Source organism: Balaenoptera borealis (assembly GCF_965194805.1).
Source record: "Balaenoptera borealis genome assembly, chromosome: 2".
Lineage (NCBI taxonomy): Eukaryota > Metazoa > Chordata > Mammalia > Artiodactyla > Balaenopteridae > Balaenoptera > Balaenoptera borealis.
The window spans coordinates 107,064,433-107,083,426 of NC_138867.1; the positions used below are offsets into that span (position 1 = coordinate 107,064,433).

Here is an 18,994-nt window from a genome sequence, read left to right on the forward strand (position 1 = left end):
AAGAGTTTTATAGTGTCCAGTCTTACATTTAGGTCTCGAATCCATTTTGAGTTTATTTTTGTGTATGGTGTTAGGGAGTGTTCTAATTTCATTCTTTTACATGTGGCCATCCAGTTTTCCCAGCACCACTTATTGAAGATGCTGTCTTTTCTCCATTGTATACCCTTGCCTCCTTTGTCATAGATTAGTTGACCATAGGTGCCTGGGTTTATCTCTGAGCTTTTTATCCTGTTCCATTGATTTATATTTCTGTTTTTGTGCCAGTACCATATTGTCTTGATTACTGTAGCTTTGTAGTATAGTCTGAAGCCAGGGAGTCTGATTCCTCCAGCTACGTTTTTTGCCCTCAAGACTGCTTTGGCTATTTGGGGTCTTTTGTGTCTCCATACAAATTTTAAGATTTTTTGTTCTAGTTCTGTAAAAAATGTCACTGGTAATTTGATAGGGATTGCATTGAATCTGTGGATTGCATTGAATCTGTAGATTGCTTTGGGTAGTATAGTCATTTTCACAATATTGATTCTTCCAATCCAAGAACATGGTATATCTCTCCATCTGTTTGTGTCATCTTCTATTTCTTTCATCAGTGTCTTGTAGTTTTCTGAGTACAGATCTTTTACCTCCTTAGGTAGGTTTATTCCTAGGTTTTTTTTTTTTTTTTTTTCTTTTCCTAGGTATTTTATTCTTTTTGTTGCAATGGTGAATGGGATTGTTTCCTTAATTTCTCTTTGTGATCTTTCATTGTTAGTGTATAGGAATGCAAGAGATTTCTGTGCATTAATTTTGTATCCTGCAACTTTAGCAAATTCATTGATTAGCTCTAGTAGTTTTCTGGTGGCATCTTTAGGATTCTCTATGTATAGTATCATGTCATCTGCAAACAGTGACAGTTTTACTTCTTCTTTTCCAATTTGTATTCCTTTTATATCTTTTTCTTCTCTGATTGCTGTGGCTAGGACTTCCAAAACTATGTTGAATAATAGTGGTGAGAGTGGACATTCTTGTCTTGTTCCTGATCTTAGAGTGAATGCTTTCAGTTTTTCACCATTGAGAATGATGTTTGCTGTGGGTTTGCCATATATGGCCTTTATTATGTTGTGGTAGTTTCCCTCTATGCCCACTTTCTGGAGAGTTTTTATCCTAAATGGGTGTTGAATTTTGTCAAAAGCTTTTTTCTGCATCTATTGAGGTGATCATATGGTTTTTATTCTTCAATTTGTTAATATGGTATATCACATTGATTGATTTGTGTATATTGAAGAATCCTTGCATCCCTGGGATAAATCCCACTTGATCATGGTGTATGATCCTTTTTATGTGTTGTTGGATTCTGTTTGCAAGTATGTTGTTGAAGATTTTTGCATCTATATTCATCAGTGATATTGGTCTGTAATTTTCTTTTTTTGTAGTATCTTTGTCTGGTTTTAGTATCAGGGTGATGGTGGCTTCATAGAATGAGTTTGGGAGTGTTCCTTCCTCTGAAATTTTTAGAAGAGTTTGAGAAGGATGGGTGTTAGCTCTTCTCTACTTGTTTGATAGAAATCACCTGTGAAGCCAACTGGTCCTGGACTTTTGTTTGTTGAAAGATTTGTAATCACAGTTTCAATTTCAGTGCTTGTGATTGGTCTGTTCATATTTTCTATTTCTTCCTGGTTCAGTCTTGGAAGGTTATACCTTTCTAAGAATTTATCCATTTCTTCCAGGTTGTCCATTTTATTGGCGTAGAGTTGTCTGTAGTAGTCTCTTATGATGCTTTGTATTTCTGTGGTGTCTGTTGTAACTTCTCCTTTTTCATTTCTAATTTTATTGATATGAATCCTCTCCCTCTTTTTCTTGATGAGTCTGGCTAAAGGTTTATCAATTTTGTTTATCTTCTCAAAGAACCAGCTTTTAGTTTTATTGATCTTTGCTATTGTTTTCTTTGTTTCTATTTCATTTATTTCTGCTCTGATCTTTATGATTTCTTTCCTTCTACTAACTTTGGGTTTTGTTTGTTCTTCTTTCTCTAGTTCCTTTAGGTGTAAAGTTAGATTGTTTATTTGAGATTTTTCTTGTTTCTGAGGTAGGCTTGTATTGCTGTAAACTTCCCTCTTAGAACTGCTTTTGCTGTATCCCATAGGTTTTGGATCATCGTGTTTTCATTGTCATTTGTCTCTAGGTATTTTTTGATTTCCTCTTTGATTTCTTCAGTGATCTCTTGGTTATTTAGTAATGTGTTGTTTAGCCTCCATGTGTTTTTGTTTTTTACGTTTTTTTCCCTGTAATTGCTTTCTAATCTCATAGGGTTGTGGTCAGCAAAGATGCTTGATATGATTTCAATTTTATTAAATTTACTGAGGCTTGATTTCTGACCCAAGATGTGATCAATCCTGGAGAATGTTCCGTGTGCACTTGAGAAGAAAGTGTAACCTGCTGTTTTTGGATGGAACGTCCTATAAATATCAGTTAAATCTATCTGGTCTATTGTGTCATTTAAAGCTTGTGTTTCCTTATTAGTTTTCTGTGTGGATGATCTGTCCATTGGTGTAAGTGAGGTGTTAAACTCCGCCACTATTATTGTGTTACTGTCTATTTCCTCTTTTATAGCTGTTAACATTCGCCTTATGTATTGAGGTGCTCCTGTGTTGGATGCATATATATTTATATTTGTTATATGTTCTTCTTGGATTGATCCCTTGATCATTAGGTAGTGTCCTTACTTGTCTCTTGTAACATTCTTTATTTTAAAGTCTATTTTATGTGATATGAGAATCGCTACTCCAGCTTTCTTTTGATTTCCATTTCCATGGAATATCTTTTTCCATCCCCTCACTTTCAGTCTGTATGTGTCCCTAGGTCTGAAGTGGGTCTCTTGTAGACAGCATATATATGGGTCTTGTTTTTGTATCCATTCAACAAGCTTGTGTCTTTTGGTTGGGGCATCTAATCCATTCACAATTAAGGTAATTATCGATATGTACGTTCCTATTACAATTTTCTTAGTTGTTATGGGTTTGTTTTTGTAGGTTCTTTTCTTCTCTTGTGTTTCCCACTTAGAGAAGTTCCTTTAGCATTTGTTGTAGAGCTGGTTTGGTGGTGCTGAATTCTCTTAGCTTTTGCTTGTCTGTAAAACTTTTGATTTCTCTGTCGAATCTGAACGAGATCCTTGCTGGGTAGAGTAATCTTTGTTGTAGGTTCTTCCCTATCATCACTTTAAATATATTGTGACACTCCCTTGTGGCTTGTAGAGTTTCTGCTGAGAAATCAGCTGTTAACCTTATGGGAGTTCCCTTGTATGTTATTTGTCGTTTTTCCCTTGTTGCTTTCAATAATTTTTCTTTGTCTTTAATGTCTGTCAGTTTGATTACTATGTGTCTTGGCATGTTTCTCCTCGAGTTTATCCTGCCTAGGACTCTCTGCGCTTCATGGACTTGGGTAGCTCTTCTCCTTCTGGGACGCCTATAATGTGAATATTGTTGTGTTTAATGTTGTCCCAGAGGTCTCTTAGGCTGTCTTCATTTCTTTTCATTCTTTTTTCTTTTTTTTTTTAACATCTTTATTGGAGTATAATTGCTTTACAATGGTGTGTTCGTTTTCTGCTTTATAACAAAGTGAATCAGTCATATATATACATATGTCCCCATATCTCTTCCCTCTTGCATCTCCCTCCCTCCCACCCTCCCTATCCCACCCCTCTAGGTGGTCACAAAGCACTGAGCTGATCTCCCTGTGGTATGGGGCTGCTTCCCACTAGCTATCTATTTTACGTTTGGTAGTGTATATATGTCCATGCCATGCTCTCACTTTGTCCCAGCTTACCATTCCCCCTCCCCATATCCTCAAGTCCATTCTCTAGTAGGTCTGCATCTTTATTCTCGTCTTGCCTCTAGGTTCTTCATGATAATTTTTTTTTTTTTTTAGATTCCATATGTATGTGTTAGCATACGGTATTTGTTTTTCTCTTTCTGACTTACTTCACTCTGTATGACAGACTCTAGGTCCATCCACCTCACTACAAATAACTAAATTTCGTTTCTTTTATGGCTGAGTAATATTCCATTGTATATATGTGTCACATCTTCTTTATCCATTCATCTGTCGATGGACACTTAGGTTGCTTCCATGTCCTGGCTATTGTAAATAGATCTGCAATGAACATTTTGGTACATGACTCTTTTTGAATTATGGTTTTCTCAAGGTATATGCCCAGTAGTGGGATTGCTGGGTCGTATGGTAGTTCTAGTTTTTAGTTTTTTAAGGAACCTCCATACTGTTCTCCATAGTGGCTGTATCAATTTACATTCCCACCAAGAGTGCAAGAGGGTTCCCTTTTCTCCACCCCCTCTCCAGCATTTATTATTTGTAGATTTTTTGTTGATGGCCATTCTGACCAGTGTGAGATGATATCTCATTGTAGTTTTGATTTGCATTTCTCTAATGATTAATGATGTTGAGCATTCTTTCATGTGTTTGTTGGCCATCTGTATATCTTCTTCAGAGAAATGTCTATTTAGGTCTTTTGCCCATTTTTGGATTGGGTTGTTTGTTTTTTTTTGATATTGAGCTGCATGAGCTGCTTGTAAATTTTGGAGATTAATCCTTTGTCAGTTGCTTCATTTGCAAATATTTTCTCCCATTCAAAAGCTTTTAAGTTTCATTAGGTCTCATTTGTTTATTTTTGGTTTTATTTCCATTTCTCTAGGAGGTGGGTCAAAAAGGATTTTGCTGTGATTTATGTCATAGAGTGTGCTGCCTATGTTTTCCTCTAACAGTTTTATAGTGTCTGACCTTACACTTAGGTCTTTAATCCATTTTGAGTTTATTTTTGTGTATGGTGTCAGGGAGTGTTCTAATTTCATTCTTTTACATGTTGCTGTCCAGTTTTCCCAGCACCACTTATTGAAGAGGCTGTCTTTTCCCCATTGTATATTCTTGCCTCCTTTATCAAAGATAAGGTGACCATATGTGCATGGGTTTATCTCTGGGGTTGCTATCCTGTTCCATTGATCTATATTTCTGTTTTTGTGCCAGTACCATACTGTCTTTATTACTGTAGCTTTGTAGTATAGTCTGAACTCAGGGACCCTGATCCCTCCAGGTCCGTTTTTCTTTCCCAATATTGCTTTGGCTATTCGGGGTCTTTTGTGTTTCCATACAAATTGTGAAATTTTTTGTTCTAACTCTGTGAAAAATGCCAGTGGTAGTTTGATAGGGATTGCATTGAATCTGTAGATTGCTTTGGGTAGTAGAGTCATTTTCCCAATGTTGATTCTTCCAATCCAAGAACATGGTATATCTCTCCATCTATTTGTATCGTCTTTAATTTCTTTCATCAGTGTCATAATTTTCTGCATACAGGTCTTTTGTCTCCTTATGTAGGTTTATTCTGAGATATTTTATTCTTTTTGTTGCAGTGGTAAATGGGAGTGTTTTCTTAATTTCACTTTCATATTTTTGGTCATTAGTGCATAGGAATGCAAGAGATTTCTGTGCATTAATTTTGTATCCTGCTACTTTACCAAATTCATTGATTAGCTCTAGTAGTTTTCTGGTAGCATCTTTAGGATTCTCTATGTATAGTATCATGTCATCTGCAAACAGTGACAGGTTTACTTCTTCTTTTCCAATTTGGATTCCTTTTATTTCTTTTTCTTCTCTGATTGCTGTGGCTAAAACTTCCAAAACTATTTTGAATAATAGTGGTGAGAGTGGGCAACCTTGTCTTGTTCCTGATCTTAGTGGAAATGGTTTCAGTTTTTCACCATTGAGGACGATGTTGGCTCTGGGTTTGTCATATATGGCCTTTATTATGTTGAGGAAAGTTCCCTCTGTGCCTACTTTCTGAAGGGTTTTTATCATAAATGGGTGTTGAATTTTGTCGAAAGCTTTCTCTGCATCTATTGAGATGGTCATATGGTTTTTCTCCTTCAATTTCTTAATATGGTGTATCACATTGATTGATTTGCATATATTGAAGAATCCTTGCATTCCTGGGATAAACCCCACTTGATCATGGTGTATGATCCTTTTAATGTGCTGTTGGATTCTGTTTGCTAGTATTTTGTTGAGGATTTTTGCATCTATGTTCATCAGTGATATTGGCCTGTAGTTTTCTTTCTTTGTGACACCTTTGTCTGGTTTTGGTATCAGGGTGATGGTGGTCTTGTAGAATGAGTTTGGGAGTGTTCCTCCCTCTGCTATATTTTGGAAGAGTTTGAGAAGGATAGGTATCAGCTCATCTCTAAATGTTTGATAGAATTCGCCTGTGAAGCCATCTGGTCCTGGACTTTTGTTTGTTGGAAGATTTTTAATCACAGTTTCAATTTCAGTGCTTGTGATTGGTCTGTTTATATTTTCTATTTCTTCCTGGTTCAGTCTCAGAAGGTTGTGCATTTCTAAGAATTTGTCCATTTCTTCCAGGTTGTCCATTTTATTGGCATATGGTTGCTTGTAGTAATCTCTCATGATCCTTTGTATTTCTGCAGTGTCAGTTGTTACTTCTCCTTTTTCATTTCTAATTCTATTGATTTGAGTCTTCTCCCTTTTTCTCTTGATGAGTCTGGCTAATGGTTTATCAATTTTGTTTATCTTCTCAAAGAATCAGCTTATAGTTTTATTGATCTTTGCTATCGTTTCCTTCATTTCTTTTTCATTTATTTCTGATCTGATCTTTATGATTTTTTTTCCTTCTGCTAACTTTGGGGTAGTTTTGTTCTTCTTTCTCTAATTGCTTTAGGTGTAAGGTTAGGTTTGTTATTTGAGATGTTTCTTGTTTCTTAAGGTACGATTGTATTGCTATAAACTTCCCTCTTAGAACTGCTTTTTCTGCATTCCATAGGTTTTGGATTGTCGTGTTTTCATTGTCATTTGTTTCTAGGTATTATTTGATTTCCTCTTTCATTTCTTCAGTGATCTCTTGGTTATTAAGTAGTGTGTTGTTTAGCCTCCACGTGTTTGTATTTTTACAGATTTTTTCCTGTAATTGATATCTAGACTTATAACATTGTGGTTGGAAAAGATATTTGATAGGATTTCAATTTTCTTAAATTTACCAAGGCTTGATTTGTGACCCAAGATATGATCTATCCTGGAGAATGTTCCATGAGCACTTGAGAAGAATGTGTATTCTGTTTTTGGATGGAATGTCCTATAAATATCAATTAACTCCATCTTGTTTAATGTATCATTTAAAGCTTGTGTTTCCTTATTTATTTTCATTTTGGATGACCTGTCCATTGGTGAAAGTGGGGTGTTAAAGTCCCCTACTATGATTGTGTTCCTGTCGATTTCCCCTTTTATGGCTGTTAACATTTGCCTTATGTATTGAGGTACTCCTATGTTGGGTGCATAAATATTTACAATTGTTATATCTTCTTCTTGGATTGATCCCTTGATCATTATGTAGTGTCCTTTGTCTCTTGTGATAGTCTTTCTTTTTAAGTCTATTTTGTCTGATATGAGAATTGCTACTCCATCATTCTTTTGATTTCCATTTGCATGGAATATCTTTTTCCATCCCCTCAGTTACAGTCTGTATGTGTCCCTAGGTCTGAAGTGGGTCTCTTGTAGACAGCATATATATGTTTCTTGTTTTTGTATCCATTCAGCCAATCTGTGTCTTTTGGTTGGAGCATTTAATCCATTTACATTTACATTTAAGGTAATTATCCATATGTATGTTCCTATTACCATTTTCTTAATTGTTTTGGATTTGTTATTGTAGGTCTTTTCCTTCTCTTGTGTTTCCTGCCTAAGGAAATTCCTTTAGCATTTGTTGTAAAGCTGGTTTGGTGGTGCTGAATTCTCTTAGCTTTTGCTTGTCTGTAAAGGTTTTAATTTCTCTGTCAAATCTGAATGAGTTCCTTGCTGGGTAGAGTAATCTTGGTTGTAGGTTTTTCTCCTTCATGACTTTAAATATGTCCTGCCACTCCCTTCTGTCTTGCAGAGTTTCTGCTGAACGATCAGCTGTTAACCTTATGAGGATTCCCTTGTGTGTCATTTGTTGTTTTCCCCTTGCTGCTTTTAATATTTTTTCTTTGTATTTAATTTTTGATAGTTTGATTAATATGTGTCTTGGCGTGTTTCTCCTTGGATTTATCCTGTATGGGACTCTCTGTGCTTCATGGACTTGATTAACTATTTCCTTTCCCATATTAGGGAAGTTTTCAAGTATAATCTCTTCAAATGTTTTCTCAGTCCCTTTCTTTTTCTCTCCTTCTTCTGGAACCCCTATAATTCGAATGTTGCTGCATTTAATGTTGTCCCAGATGTCTCTGAGACTGTCCTCAATTCTTTTCATTCTTTTTTCTTTATTCTGCTCTGCAATAGTTATTTCCACTATGTTATCTTCCAGGTTACTTATCCGTTTTTCTGCCTCAGTTATTCTGCTATTGATCCCTTCTAGAAAACTTTTAATTTCATTTATTGTATTGTTCATCACTGTTTGTTTGCTCTTTAGTTCTTCTAGGTCCTTGTTAGACGTTTCTTGTATTTTCTCCTTTCTATTTTCAAGATTTTGGATCATCTTTACTATCATTATTCTGAATTCTTTTTCAGGTAGACTGCCTATTTCCTCTTCATTTGTTAGGTCTGGTGGGTTTTTGCCTTGCTCCTTCATCTGCTGTGTGTTTCTCTGTCTTCTCATTTTGCCTAACTTACTGTGTTTGGGGTCTCCTTTTTGCAGGTTGCAGGTTCGTAGTTCCCGTTGTTTTTTGTGTCTGTCCCCAGTGGCTAAGGTTGGTTCAGTGGGTTGTGTAGGCTTCCTGGTGGAGGGGACTAGTGCCTGTGTTCTGGTGTATGAGGCTGGATCTTGTCTTTCTGTTGGGCAGGTCCACGTCTGGTGGTGTGTTTTGGGGTGTCTGTGGCCTTATTATGATTTTAGGCAGCCTCTCTGCTAATGGATGGGGCTGTGTTCCTGTCTTGCTAGTTGTTTGGCATAGGGTGTCCAGCACTGTAGCTTGCTGGTCGTTGAGTGGAGCTGGGTCTTGGCGTTGAGATGGAGATCTCTGGAAGATTTTTGCTGTTTGATATTACGTGGAGCTGGGAGGTCTCTTGTGGACCAGTGTCCTGAAGTTGGCTCTCCCACCTCAGAGGCACAGCCTTGAGTCCTGGCTGGAGCACCAAGAGCCTGTCATCCACACAGCTCAGAATAAAAGGGAGAGAAAAAAAAGAAAGAAAGAAAAAAGATAAAATAAAATTTAAAAAAGGTATTAAAATAAAAAATAATTATTAAGAAAAAATATTTTTTAAGTAATTAAAAAGAAAAAAACAACGGACAGACAGAACCCTAGGACAAATGGTAAAAGCAAAGCTATACAGACAAAATCACACACAGAAGCGTACACACACACTCACCAAAAGAGAATAAGGGAAAAATATTTATATATCATTGCTCCCAAAGTCCACCTCCTCTATTTGGGATGATTCCTTGTCTATTCAGGTATTCCACTGATGCAGGGTACATCAAGTTGATTGTGGAGATTTAATCCGCTGCTCCTGAGACTGCTGGGAGAAATTTCCCTTTCTTTTCTTTGTTCGCACAGCTCCTGGGGTTCAGCTTTGGATTTGGCCCCGCCTCTGCATGTGGGTGGCCTGAGGACGTCTGTTCTTCACTCAGATAGGACGGGGTTAAAGTAGCAGCTGATTTGGGGGCTCTGCCTCACTCAGGCCAGGGGGAGGGAGGGGTAAGGATGCGGGGCAAGCCTGCAACGGCAGAGGCCGGCATGACGTTGCAACAGCCTGAGGCGCGCCGTGTGTTCTCCCGGGGAAGTTGTCCCTGGATCACGGGACTCTGGCAGTGGTGGGCTGCACAGGCTCCTGGTAGGGGAAGTGTGGAGAGTGACCTGTGCTTGCACACAGGCTTCTTGGTGGCTGCAACAGCAGCAGCCTTAGCGCCCCATGCCCGTCTCTGGGCTCCACGCTGATAGCTGCGGCTCGCGCCTGTCTCTGGAGCTCCTTAAAGCGGTGCTCTTAATCCCCTCTCCTCACACACCAGGAAACAAAGAGGCAAGAAAAAGTCTCTTTCCTCTTCGGCAGCCCCAGACTTTTTCCCGGACTCTGTCCCGGCTAGCTGTGGCGCTCTAGCCCCTTCAGGCTGTGTTCACACAGCTAACCCCAGTCCTCTCCCTGGGATCCGACCGAAGCCGGAGCCTCAGCTCCCAGCCCGCCCCGGCGGGTGATCAGACAAGCCTCTCGGGCTGGTGAGTGCTGGTCGGCACCGATCCTCTGTGCGGGAATCCCTCCACTTTGCCCTCCGCACCCCTGTTGCTGCGCTCTCCTCCGTGGCTTCAAAGCTTCCCCCCTCCGCCACCTGCAGTCTCCGCCTGCGAAGGGGCTTCCTAGTGTGTGGAAACCTTTCCTCCTTCACAGCTCCCTCCCACTGGTGCAGGTCCCATCCCTATTCTTTTGTCTCTGTTTTCTTTTTTCTTTTGCCCTACCCAGGTACGTGGGGAGTTTCTTGCCTTTTGGGAGGTCTGAGGTCTTCTGCCAGCATTCAGTAGGTGTTCTGTAGGAGCTGTTTCACATGTAGATGTATTTCTGATGTATTTGTGGGGAGGAAGATGATCTCTGCATCTTACTGTTCCACCATCTTGAAGCTCCTCTGACTCATTCTTTTTTCTTTATTCTGTTCCGTGGCAGTGAATTCCACCATTCTGTCTTACTGGTCACTTATTCTTTCTTCTGCCTCAGTTATTCTGCTATTGATTCCTTCTAGTGTAGTTTTCATTTCAGTTATTGTATTGTTCATCTCTGTTTGTTTGTTCTTTAGTTCTTCTAGGTCTTTGTTAAACATTTCTTGCATCTTCTCGATCTTGGCCTCCATTCTTTTTCCGAGGTCCTGGAGAATCTTCACTATCATTATTCTGAATTCTTTTTCTGGAAGGTTGCCTATCTCCACTTCATTTAGTTGTTTTTCCAGGGTTTTATCTTGTTCCTTCATCTGGTACATAGCCCTCTGCCTTTTCATCTTGTCTCTCTTTCTGTGAATGTGGTTTTTGTTCCACAGGCTGCAGGATTGTAGTTCCTCTTGCTTCTCAGAGCTCAGTAAAACTTTATTCTGCTCGTCTGCTGATGGGTGGGGCTGGTTTCTCTCCCTGTTGGTTGTTTGGCCTGAGGCGACCCAACACTGGAGCCTACCTGGCTCTTTGATGGGGCTAATGGCGGACTCTGGGAGAGTTCACGCCAAGGAGTACATCCCAGTACTTCTGCTGCCAGTGTCCTTGTCCCCACAGTAAGCCACAGCCACACCCCACCTCTGCAGGAGACCCTCCAACACCAGCAAGTAGATCTGGTTCAGTCTTCTATGGGGTCACTACTCCTTCCCCTGGGTCCTGATGCACACACTACTTTGTGTGTGCCCTCCAAGAGTGTAGTCTCTCTTTTCCCAGTCCTGTCAAAGTCCTGCAATCAAATCCTACTAGGCTGCAAAGTCTGATTCTCTAGGAATTCCTCCTCCCATTGCCAGACCCCCAGGTTGGGAAGCCTGATGTGGGGCTCAGAACCTTCACTCCAGTGGGTGGACTTCTGTGGTATAAGTGTTCTCCAGTTTGTGAGTCAGCCACCCAGCAGTTATGGGATTTTATTTTATTGTGATTGTGCCCCTCCTACCATCTCATTGTGGCTTCTCCTTTGTCTTTGGATGTGGGGTATCTTTTTTGGTGAGTTCCTGTCGATGATTGTTCAGCAGTTAGTTGTGATTCCAGTACTCTCACAAAAGGGAGTGAGCACACGTCCTTCTACTCTGCCCTCTTGAACCAATCCTCCAAATATTTGCTTCTTTAGACTCCTTTTCCACTGGGTCTTGGCTCAGCCAATTGGATGTATTTGCCCTGGGCTTTGATTTGAGAACTGAGACAAAGGAGAATTCTTGTGGCAGCTCAGGGGAGGCAGCAACATCCCATTCCTAGAGGGAGTGGTTGCCTCAGTCAGGATCCAGGGTAGGTGGTTTTGTTGGTGAGACGTCTACCATCCCATATCCACTGGTGGGGCAGGGCTTCCCCAGAACAATTCCAAGGAGTGATTTTAGCTTTTAGCACAGAACCTCACCATCGCTGTGTGCTTTCCCAAGCCAGTCCTCTGGACTTCCTGGCATCTCACCAAGCACCCAGTAGCTTCTCAATAAATTCCTTTTCTGCTTAAACTACTCAAAGTCAGTTTCTTTTGCTATGTAACCAGTTTATTGGAGAGTCTGAACTCAGTGGGATCCTAACATGAAGCCCCTTTATTTTATTTCTCCAATAGTGTTTTCAGGTGTGCTTTGATGGAGACTTGTTTTCTGTCCCTTCACAACATCTCGGGTAGCTCCTGTAGCATTCCAGAGACTCTCAGCTTTTGAAACATCAAGGACAGTATAATCCACTGTACAGCTTGAATCTCACATCCAATTTGACACTCTTCCCCTCCCCCCCAAGCCCAGGTTTGACCAGTGGTGCGAATGGTCCCACCCTGGGGTATTTGATGTGCTTTGCTTCTCTCTCCCTCCTCTACTTCCTTCTCTTTCTTCATCTTTTGGGTCCATCTTTTCCATCTCTTTCAGAGTGTTGGGTTCTGGAGGCAGAACTGAGGAAGGGATTGATGTCTCCTGCTGAGCTGCTGTGGTCCACATAGGATGGTCAGTGCCCCCTGCAGAGGAGACATCTGGATCCTGCTGAAGTGCAGTGCATGTGTGAGCTATTCAGGAGGGCCTGCAGGGTCCTTGGCTGCACAGGCCTCTGACATGGATGATTCTTCACAACCTGAGTTCTGCACCCTGCCCTTTCAGCTCCTGCTCCTTGGCCACATACCCCCACTAGCAGGCAACCTTCTTAGGCTAGATTGTGACAAAATTGCTTAAGCCCAGATACCCTCCAGTGGTGTCCATTTGGCCTTAAGGAAACCCAGGTGTTCTTTTTTTTTTTTTTTTAATGAAAAAAATTTTTTTCCCAGGCATTCTTGTGTCACCAAGCAGTGGGAATAGAAGCTACACACTGTTGTCTCTTGACAGTTCCTTTCCTCCTCTTCTAATGTGTGAGAAGATATTCCTGTTCTACATAAGCAGAAGTCTGCCTAGGGGTGGCAATGCCAGATTCCATCTCTGGTCAGCTCTCCTCATTTTGTGATTGTTTTCCTTGTCTTCCCCTACATCTTAAGTTAACTTGCCATAGGAGGGAAGACATATTCCCCTTCCCTCTAATATGGGAAGGAGAAAAGTCACCAGTTGGGTGACAGCTTCCATACAGCAGGAATTCTGCCAACTCTTCTGGAATTCTTTAGTTTTTTCCTAGGGGGGTAAAGGGATAGAGATTGTGTGTGTGTGGTGGGGATGTGTGTAGCAGTACTTGATGGTGCTATCAGAGCTTGTTTTGTTTACTTCTTATTAAGTTCTGCAAGGGTTGTGTGTGCATGCATTCTTTAAAATGTGGGCCAATTAGCATCTATGCTCTTTGGCTGTGAGACTATAGCCACAATTCCCAAATAATTGGAAAACCCCATTCACCATCCTGTTATACTTGCAATAACAAGTATAATAAGGGCCCTTACTGATTCACAGTGCTCTGTCATGTATAGTTTATTGGTGGTTTAGCGTCTATTTCCTCTTCCCAGTGGCACTCCAATTTACTTTTGGGACATTTCCTCTCCCCACTTTTCTATGCTCTTAGAGGGATGGTGTATCAGTCACCTGCTCCCCTATAGAAGTTTGAAGGGACAAATACTTCATGTTGCCACAGGTCTGGCAAGAGGGAATGCAAAACCCAAGTTCAGCCAATGGATGTTCTCTCCTGTGACTTTGATCTTGAGAACATGTTGTGAGGACTAAGGAAAGAAATTGTTCAAGTTCATTAATCTCAATGGAGACAGCACGACCAGGCTGTTTCCACTCTGAATCTTTGGTACCCTCTAGAGGAGTTCCTTCTTATATTCAACTTTAGTACCACAGCTTCCCACCTCTTTTGGAGTCCCTCAATAGCCTCCCCAGTTTTGTTTTTATTAAGTTAGTCAGAGTTGACATTTGTTACTTGAAACAAGAACCTTGACTGACGTAGTAAGCACTGATACTGCAGACAAAAGGAGATCACACCACAGGAATTTTTTTTTTCTGATACTCGTCTCATTGCCATGGTCACTTTTGGTCATCTCTAACTTTCTTTTCACGTACAGTTTTGAAAATCCTTATTATATAGAATGCTTAGACTTGTATATTCCAAAATGGAATAGATTTATTTGTGTCAAATGTTACAATTTTAAGAAGGAAGGTGAGGAAGATATCAGTCTCTTTACGTCTATCATTTTCTGACCTTGGTATATGGAAGAGGAAGCTTGTTTCCTGTTGAAACTCTTCTAAGCATGATACCACATCACATGTAGACTTTTACACGAACATCCTAGATAGGCATGTTGTTGATTCAAGAGCTTCTCCAAACATAGTGTTACACCAGGAAATATACCAGTAGTACTTTTACAAACTGACAGTCCAGATACATTTGAAAGTCAGAAGAGTAATTTAGTGATTAAATAAAACGAAATAAAATAGAACTTAGCTACTCAAGATGCAGTCTGAGAGACACGCATGCCACCTTAGGAGTTTGTTAAAATGTAGGCTCCATCCCAGATACTGAATCAGAATCACATATTAACAAAATCCCAGGCTGTTTAACATGTACATTGATGTTTGAGGAGCACTGGAATAGAAAAATATTAGAGGACATGACATAACAGTAAGTGTTGTTTGATGAAACTTGTTCCAATCACATACCTATGAAGATGTGAATTTGGTCATGATGAAAAATGTACTTCTTACTGTGGGTCACAGTAAAAAAACAACTGGAGAGAGTGACACAAGCAAGATGGCCCAATAAGATGCCCCTCATTATATTCCCACCTCCCAACAAAAATCTGGCATCAGTTCATAGACAAAGGTGACTGTGGGAAATGTGGGATCCAGCATCATATGCCAAAGGATCTAGGAGGAGTCTCTAGAAGCCAAACTTGCTTGCTAAGAGTTAGACCTGCTAGGCTGACTTCATTTTCTGTATTGGAAATCTTATCAGACAGGTAAATTGAAGGAATGAGAATACATCTGGATTTATAAGGTAATTGAAAAAAAATATCCCATGAAATCCTTTTGGATCAGATGAAGAATGTGGGCTGATGTAATAGAGTTGTAGTATTTATAAGTGGTTGAATGACCATACTACAGGATGTGAATAAATTTAAATGGAGAATAAAGTCCCTGTCAGAATATGCCTTTGACTTTCACCTGCCTCCACATGTTTAATAAGTATTTGCTCAAGAGCATTGTGGCTTGCTGATCAAACTTCAGATATCTTGATTTTGAGCTCCTTAGCCAATATACTAGGACAAGAATTAGCTCCTCCAAGATCTCAACAAGTTCTAAAATGGACTGCATATAGAAAAATGGAATTTCATAGGGCTAAATTAATAGTTCTTTAAAATTACTATGAAAGTCACACCTAATTATATAAATAATATCTTTAAAAGCCAGATTTAATAACAAATATGAAAAATAATTGGAGTTTTAGTAGATTATAAATTCTATGTTAACAGAATAGTATAGTTATCCACAAAAAAAGCCCATTTAATCTTATACTGTATGAATAATGCTTATAGTATTCAGAATAAAGGTAGTAAAAGTCTCACTCTAATCCAGATTGTTCAGGCTTTATCTGAAATGCTTTATGTGTTCTTTCTGGGTACCACATGTGTATCGTCCAGAGTTCTTTGGATAAAAGCAATAAAAACCAAGTCTATCCAACTCAAGGAAAACAAATACAAACATACCAAAAAATGTGGTGGAATTTGTTCATAGAGTAGCTCCTAAAAATCAAAGGGAAAAAACTTCTTTTTCTGGTCATAAAGGATTAACTGGACTGGACTTTGGATCCTGCCCTAAGCAACCAATATTGAAACAACTTTTTTCAGATATTGGGCAAGAAGATTGTGGTCCCAAAGAAAAAGTAAGCAAATGAGGTGAACCCTAGAATCACTCAGGCTTTCTGACCAGAGGTACTTCCTGGACCACAATGCAGGTGAGCACAGGAGACAGACACTGGAATTCAGAGAGGCTGAGGTGGCTGGAATTTGGAGAGCAGTGTACCAAAGAGGAGAGAATTACACGAGGAAAAACCTCTATAAATTTGCATAGGGTCCTTCTGTTGCAGAATAGTAAGCCACAATGAATAAGGTGAAACTGTACAACACAGGTACACACCCGTCAAGAAACTGTAAGATGAACAATTCCCAGAGATCTTGAGGGACTGATAAACTGAGTGAAGAGTGAATAGTCTTCAGTGAACATCTAGGGACATTCAGTAGAGATCTCAGAAAGGTCACACCTTATTATAATGTATCAGTCTGGGTCTAATCAGGAGACAGAAACCACATAGGTTAAACAGGAGGGTTTTCATATAAAGAATTATTAACTCTGGTAAAAAGCGACTGTAAGATATGACGATTCTGTATGGTATTCTAGGGTGGAGAAAGTGCTTAAGAAAGGACAAAACTGGAAGGGGTTCAGAACTTATTATAGAAGCTATAGTTCAGTCCACCGGAGAGCACAGAAGTTTGCTGGTTTACCTAGGCTGGAGCTGTTCTACCGTCTCTAAGCCATCAGAAAGCAACCCTCTGCAGTGCAGGCAAAACACTGGTAATTAGTAAGGTAGTATGGGCATGCAGGGAGAGTAGTAGCTCTATGGGAACCCTCTGGACCACAGCCGAGCTCCCTGAAGAGGGAGCAGCTGCTCAGTAGATACTCTTCAGTTCAGAAACAAGCAGTGCAGGGAGTTGTAGAGGGTGCAGGGACTCAATGGTAAACCTCTCGGTGCAGGTAAGCCATGATTGTGGGACTAAAGAGGGAATTGGGGTACCAATGTGGGCAGGAGGCTTTGGAGTGATGACATAAGCAGAAGACCTTCAGGGCACTATCTTTATGGAGAGGGCTGCAGGACATTTATCACTGTGCCAGAATGGGGCTACGAGGTCTGTTGAATAGATAAAAAAATTAATGAACCTCTGGCCAGACAAAGAGTCACAAGAAAATGAAAATACAGACCAATATTCCTCCTGAATATAGACATACCTGAGCAAAATTTTAGCAAATCAAATCCAATAGTACATAAAATCTGTAATACACATTGGCCAAGTAGGCTTTAAACCAGGAATGCAAGGCAGTTTTAACAATCAATTCAATCAATTAACAAAATAAAGGAAAAAACCCATGCAATCATTTCAATTGATGCAGAAAAACATTTGACAAAATGCAACAGTCATTTATGGTAAAAACTTTTAATGAAGGGACTTTTTCAAACAATAAAGGGTGTCTATGAAAAGTCTACAGCTAACATCCTACTTCCTGGTGAAAGACTGTTTATTTTTGCTCTAAGATGGAGAACAAGGCAAAGATTTTAACTTTTACCAACATTAACATTTTATTCAACATTGTCCTGGGCATCCTATCCAGAGCAATAAAGCAAAACAGAAATAAAAGTAGCAAAACTGTACTTATTTGCATGTAGGAAATCCTAAAGGAAATTTAGAAAAACTGCTAGGACTAATAAGTAAATTTAGTCAGGCTGCAAAATATGAAACTATTGTACAAAATTCCATTGTATTTTTCTATATTAGCAACAAAAATTTAAAAGCTAAAATTCAAAAATAATTCTGTTGACAGTAGCATCAAAAGTTAAAAAGTACTTAGGAATAAATTTTTAAAAATATGTGAAAAACTGGCATGCTGAAAACTATAAAATATTGCTGAGAGACATTAAAAATGATCTAAATTAATGGAGAGATACAACATGTTTATAGATGTGAGGATTCAATTAACATGTCAGTTCTTCTTGAAGTTATCAGTATATTCAAGGCATTCTCAATCAAAGTGAGCTTTTCAAACATTGACAAGCTAATTCTGTAATTCATATGGAAGATTAAAAAAAACCCTCAAATCTTGAAAAGCTGAACAAATTTTGAAAAAAAAAAGGAACAAAGTTAGAAATTGAAGTCTTATTATAAAGCTACAGTAATCAAGATAGCATGGTATTGGCAAAAGAATAGAAATATGGATCAAATGAAAGGAATAGTGAGTTCAGAAAAAGACCCATTCTCATATGGCCAATTGATTTTTAATAAAAGTGTCAAGGTTATTCAATGGATAACCCTGATAATGTTTCAATAATTATTTCCATAATTATTCATTGGAAAAGATAATCTTATCAACAAATGGTGCTGAAACAAATGGATATCTATATGAAAAATAATGAACTTCAGCCCTTGTCTCAAACCATACACAAAAATTAACTCCAAGTGGATCACAGACCTAAACATAACAGCTAAAACTAGAAACTTCTGGAAGAAATCATGGGAGAAAATCTTCATGACCTTGGGGGTAAGCAAAGATCTCTTAGATAAAACATGAAAAGCAAAGCTGTAAAAGAAAAAATTGATAAATTAGACTCTGAAAATAAAAAACCTTTTTTTTGAGTGACAACATTGAGAAATTAAAAGGCAAGAGACAAACTGAAAGAATATATTTGCTATACACATATCTGACAAAGCTCTGGTATTCAAAATATTTAAAGAATTCCTACAACCCAATAACAACACAACAAGAACACAAATGATCTGATTAAAAATTGGGCAAAAAATTTTGGATGCTTCATCAAAAAACAAACGGAGGGGGGAGGAGCAAGATGGCAGAAGAGTAAGACGCGGAGATCACCTTCCTTCCCACAGATACAGTAGAAACACATCTACACGTGGAACTGCTCCTACAGAACACCTACTGAACGCTGGCAGAAGACGTCAGACCTCCCAAAAGACGCCCTCAGGCGACCTACATGCAGAGGCGGGTCCAAATCCAAAGCTGAACCCCGGGAGCTGTGCGAACAAAGAAGAGAAAGGGAAATCTCTCCCAGCAGCCTCAGAAGCAGCGGATTAAAGCTCCACAAACAACTTGATGTGCCTGCATCTGTTGAATACCTGAATAGACAACGAATCATCCCAAATTCAAGAGGTGGACTTT

At 39.3% G+C, this 18,994-nt stretch overlaps 1 protein-coding gene across 1 annotated transcript in view; it reads left to right on the forward strand.

Moving 5' to 3' along the window:
- LOC309623660 (uncharacterized protein) overlaps positions 1-16,020 on the forward strand; it is a gene marked incomplete at its 5' end in the record, with an annotated part of 202,569 nt that extends 186,549 nt beyond the window's left edge. The window contains one exon of the mRNA XM_082380738.1: positions 12,515-16,020. The remainder of the gene's footprint in view (positions 1-12,514) is intronic.
- Between the last annotated feature and the right edge of the window lie 2,974 nt (positions 16,021-18,994).